The following is a 5,515-nucleotide window of genomic DNA, read 5'->3' as shown; positions in this document are numbered from 1 at the left end:
GCGCCTAGGGGTTGTCGTCGCCCGATCGGGCAATGGGCCGCCCGATCGGGCGATCTGCTCGTCAAACTGCACGATCCCGTATCTTAAAAACACCATATCTCCTTCGTTATAAGTCGTAATTAGGCGAGTGACCACTCGTTGGAAATCTCTTGAAGTTTAGAATCCAACCCAATTTGAATCCCTGCATTTGGAGTTGTATAACTCGAGTTATGATCAAAATAGTGGACGACATTCAGTTTTCTACTTCTTTCACTATTCGCTTTGCATGAAAATTCTTCCAACTCAATGTTTGCGCTCTCGAAAGTATATAATCTCTTGTATTGATTCAAATAAGTAGGAAATGTACAAAAATATGTTAATTCCTACAATGATGAACCTGAAACTAAAAACACACTACAAGGAGCACATTAGTACTAAAAATCGCTCCGAAGAGCTCATTTGAGATCAAAAAGTACTAAGGGACGGGGGTAAAAACTCTATATAAAACGCATATATCACCGTGCCCAGCAAGCCAAGCGCCCAACACGAAAGGCCACAGCCTCGCCAGGCCCAGCGCAAGGCCAGGCCCAGCAAGGCTACAGGCGCACGCGGGCTGTATGCTCGTGGGCTGCGAGGCAGCGCGGACTGCATGCTCGTGGGCTGCGAGGCAGCGCTCACGCGTGTGGGCCGCAAGGCCTACGCGGTGCGTGCTTCCCTCGTGGTCGTGCGACACTCGTGTTCGTAACGAATCCTAATCCTATCGGAATTCGTGCATTGATTAAATCCTAATCCTAAAAGATTAAATTTATTATTTAGAGTTCTAATAGGATTCTAATTAATAAATCCATATCCTAGTAGGATTATAATTCCTTTCCATAAACTCTATAAATATAGGCCTAGGGTCACATTGATGAGCGGCATTTATGTCTCTCTAGGCTAGGATTTTATAGAGTTTTATTATGCTTTTTTGATAGTTTTATATAGTTTTGCTGCATTTTTATTCCCTTTTTCCACCTTTGAGCTTTTTAGGTAATAATGTTGAAAATGATGGAAAATAGCTGAGATTTGCTCGAGCAGGTCCAGTGCGATCGCATGGAATTTACGTGCGCTCGCACGGGTCTACAAAGTTGGCTCCAAAGTCAAGGAAGTGTGTGCGCTCGTGCCCCGAATATGTGTGTTCGCACGAATCCGCAAAAAGGAGGCAGGAACTCCAAGGCAATGGGTGCGCTCGTGCCCCAAATGTGTGTGTTCGCACGAATCCGTAAAAAGGAGGCAGGAACTCCAAGGGATGTAGCCCGTTCGCACCGCAGAAGCGTGCGCTCGCACGGAATTTCCGTGTGCTCGCACCGATTTCCTGTGCGAGCACATGAGGATTCTCTGAGAATTAGCAAAGTTACAACCGTGCGATCGCACGGTTGTTGGGCACGTTCGCACGGCACGAAGGAGAAGAATCGTCGCAGGGCTCGTTCGCATAGATGCACAGCACGATCGCACCGATGCAATCGCACCTGGGTCTGCCCGTTCGCACGGCTGCGTGGGATTCAGTTTTCCACTTTAAATCTCTTATTTTTGGGGTTTAGTATAAATAGGATTTTGATTATTTTCAATTTACGCTTTCATTTTCAGAAATAGATTTTAGAGGTTTTGTGATTTTGTTCTTCAATCTAGAGAGAGAAACTCTTTAATTCCAAGCATCAATTCAGTAATTTTCTTCAACTCTTCTCTTCTTTATGTAATTGAATTCTTAGTTCTTTAATTCTTGCACTTGCTTAGTTGATAATTGTTTTGCAATTCCTCAATACCTTGAGTTCTTGATTTCAATTTTGCTTGTTACTTTGATTTTCAGTTTTTGATTGTGCAATTGAGTTTCCAATTCTCTACTTCTTCTCTTTTAATTTCATGTTAGCTAGTTTTGAACTAGTGGATAGCTTGATTGTTAGGATGATTAGTGAGTAGTTTTAGGTTAGGGAAAGGGGAGAAACTAGGGGATGAATTAGGGGAAATAGATTATTGATTGTTGGTTGATTCATGTGATTAAAAAAGATTTGATGATAGGAAATCCATGCTAGTTGAGTGGTAGTTGCAAATGCTATTCGATTAGATTTCCGTGGAACCATAGGATAGGTTTGGCAAGATATTGTGGGCCTATCTTGTGTTGATCAAATGGCGGTACCCATTATATGCTAGTTAGTTTAGTCTAGGATTAGGCGAAAGCTCTTCCGTGGATTAGACGCTTAGCGTTCCCTATCCGAGAGGTGGCGGGTTCGTCTTTAGATGCCATTTGCCTAATCACCATTTCGTTGCATGATCACCATTGCTAAATAGTTGAATTGATTTACCCCGGTTTCCCTAGGCTATCCCCAACTCCCTAACGTTTCCCTTTCTTGGTTCAATTTTACATAGTTCTTTATTTGTTTTTAGACTCTTATAAAGTGACAATTCAAAACAAATCTTTGATCGAACTAGATTAACTTCCAACTCAATAATTCACCGTTTCTTTGGGACGATCCCTTTGCTTACCGCTTGCCGGTAGTTGAAGTGGTTTTATAAATATTGTTTGCATAGGTGGTTTTCTATCAACGACGGAAAATACGCTTATCAAAATGGCGCCGTTGCCGGGGAACGGTCGTTGTTATTGAGTTTAGTTGAGACTAGTTCATTAATTGAAAATACAAAAAAAAAAAAATTCATTCTTGCTTAGTTTTTCCTTTGCATTGCTCACGGTTTTCTTGAGTGTTTATGCTTGATAGGGGACGTGCTCGTCAAAGGATCCTCCATCCTCTTGACCTTGAATTGGAAAGGACTCTAAGGAGACTTAGGCGTGCTCGTTCTAGCTCATCAAATCATAATCGGTTTGAGGCTTTGAGTGTTGACACGGAACAAGAAGTGAGTGAGCAAGCTAGTGAGAACATGGCTCTTCCGGTTAAGAACTTGGGAATACCGAGAGCATTTGAGGCTACGTGTGGGATTCAAGAACCAACTACATGTGCTAATAATTTTGAGATCAAGCCCGCCTTGATCAACTTGGTGCAAAGTCATCCCTTTTGTGGGAAAAGAAATGAGTCGCCTCACAAGCATCTCAAGCAGTTTGAGCACTATTATGACACAATAAAACACAACGGTGTAACCTCGGATTATGTGAGGTTGACTTTGTTCCGCTTCTCTTTGCTTGGGCGTGCTAGTGATTGGCTTGACAAGGAGGTCAAGCCCAACTCACTTCGCACATGGAACGAAGTAACTAGTGCCTTCTTGAACAAGTTCTATTCTCATGGGAAGACGGCGGAGTTTCGCCACAAGATTCAATCATTTGAGCAAGGGCGTGATGAATCGCTTTTCGAGGCTTGGGACCGATTTAAGGAGTACCAAAGGGAGTGCCCTCATCATGGGATTCCCAAGTGGTTGTTTCTACAAACCTTTTACTTAGGATTGAGTCCAAGCTCGAAAACAAGTCTAGATGCGGGCGCGGGAGGCCCCATCATGAACAAAACGGAAGATCAAATTGAGGAGATAATTGAAGATGTAGTTCAAAACTACCAATCTTGGCATGTAGGTGCAAGAAGTTATGATGGGAAAAGTAGGAATGAGGATGGTAAGGGTTCGGTGTACGCCATAGAGCAAGCACGGATGATAGAGAAGCTTAGCTCGCGATTAGAGAAGCTTGAAAATACACCATTTGCGGGAAGTGCAGCAAGCAAGCCACCATCTCCGTCCACAATTCCACCTCCTTCGGCAACTCTTCTCAATAAGGGGAAGGGCAAGGTTAGTTCTTATGGCTCAATGCCTTCGGGCACATTCTTTTGTGAAAATTGCTAAGACTATAGTCATTCCCCTGATGCATGCCCTTTAGTTCATAACTTGTCATTTGTGGATTATGGCCCTTCGTATGAAGGAGAGTTTGATGTAGAGTATGCTAATGCCATCAATGAGAGGTCTAGGAATGATAACCCTAACAATCTTAATTTTGCTAGGCAACCTAGAGGGCCCTCCATGTATGGTCCCCACCAAGGCTATGGCCAAGGAAGTGGGTATGATAACCAAGGCCGAGGTGGCTATAGAGCACAAGGCTATCAAAGCCAAGTGCCCTACGGTCAATCTCAAGGTTTTGGCAATCAAGGCCAATACAACCAAGGGGGTTATAATCCCAACCATCAAGGTGGAGGGGGTTATAACAACTCTTATGGGCAATTTAGGGGTGCCTCAAGTGGGGGTTATCCTTTGAACTCGGGAGTTCCTTATGGTCCATCTCATTTGCCACCTCCCGGATTCAATGGACCGAGGACCTTTGGCAACCAATATCAATCCAACCCAAGTGGTTATGGCGTTGCACCTCCACCACTCCCACCTCTCAAGTCGAATCTTGAGGTTCTCATGGAGTCGTTTTTGGGGGCGCAAGTCAAGAAGAACATTGAGTTTGAGGATGGATTCAAACAATCCAACACTCAATTGAAGGTGATTGAAAACCAATTAGCTCAACTTGCTAATACCGTTAGGGAACATCATGCGCTTGCTATTCTTCCACCCCAAAGTCATGCTCCAAGGCAAATGAATGCTATAGTGACAATGAGTGGAAAAATCCTTGATGATGTTCCTAGAGCTAATAAGGTTTCTAAACCCAATGGGGAAGATCAAGAGGGAGTCATTGAGTCGAGTGACAATGATGTGGTAGAAGAGGAGCCTCCCATTAATGATGAGGGTGATACTACCACCCCCAAGGTGGCAACTCTTCTACCTCTCCCCACTCCTAAACTTCCCTACCCCCAAATATTCATAAGACACAAGTTGGATGTGCAATTCGCAAAATTTCTTGAGGTCCTTCGGAAATTGCATATCACTCTCCCCTTTACGGATGCGTTAAAACAAATTCCTATCTACTCACGATTCCTTAAGGAAATCTTGAGTGGGAAGCGAAATTGTGACGTAAAGGAGACGGTGAATCTCACCGAAAATCGTAGTGCTATTATTCTCAACAATATGCCACCCAAACTCAAAGACCCGGGTAGTTTTTCTATCCCTTGTGCTATCAAGGAGCTTGAAATAAGCAATGCCTTGTGTGATTTGGGGGCTAGTGTTAGTCTAATGCCTTATTCGGTGTTCTCCAAGCTTGAGGTTGGTGATCTTGTCCCAGCCAACATTACATTGCAACTTGTCGACCGTTCGGTCAAATATCCTATCGGCAAGATTGATGATGTACCTTTGAGAGTTGGTGGATTTGTGATCCCCGTTGATTTTGTGGTCCTAGACATTGATGAGGACGTGCATGTCCCTATTATTCTAGGACACCCATTCTTAGCCACGGCGGGGGCTATAATTGATGTCAGCAAAGGAACATTACCTTGAAAGTAGGGATGGATAGCTTGTTCTTTGACTTGAATAAAACCATGAGCTACCCTAGCTCTACCAATGAGAAATGTTTCTTGGTAGACTCTTTTGATCCTTTGGTGCATGACATGCATGAGCATTTGCTCACCACTAACGATCCACTTGATTTTTCTCTTTTGAATAGAGATGGCTTAGGTGATCAAGGGGTTGAAGCGGC

The 5,515-nt window shown here is 43.6% G+C and overlaps 1 pseudogene; it reads right to left on the bottom strand.

The window, feature by feature from the left end:
• Positions 1-3,267: 3,267 nt before the first annotated feature.
• On the bottom strand, positions 3,268-3,368 carry LOC130466618 (uncharacterized; annotated as a pseudogene).
• Positions 3,369-5,515: the final 2,147 nt, after the last annotated feature.

The sequence above is a fragment of the Spinacia oleracea genome, chromosome 1 (genome assembly GCF_020520425.1).
Source record: "Spinacia oleracea cultivar Varoflay chromosome 1, BTI_SOV_V1, whole genome shotgun sequence".
In the NCBI taxonomy this organism is placed as follows: domain Eukaryota; kingdom Viridiplantae; phylum Streptophyta; class Magnoliopsida; order Caryophyllales; family Amaranthaceae; genus Spinacia; species Spinacia oleracea.
The sequence above is the reverse complement of the archived record's forward strand: the minus strand, read 5'-3'. Positions and strand labels throughout refer to the sequence as shown.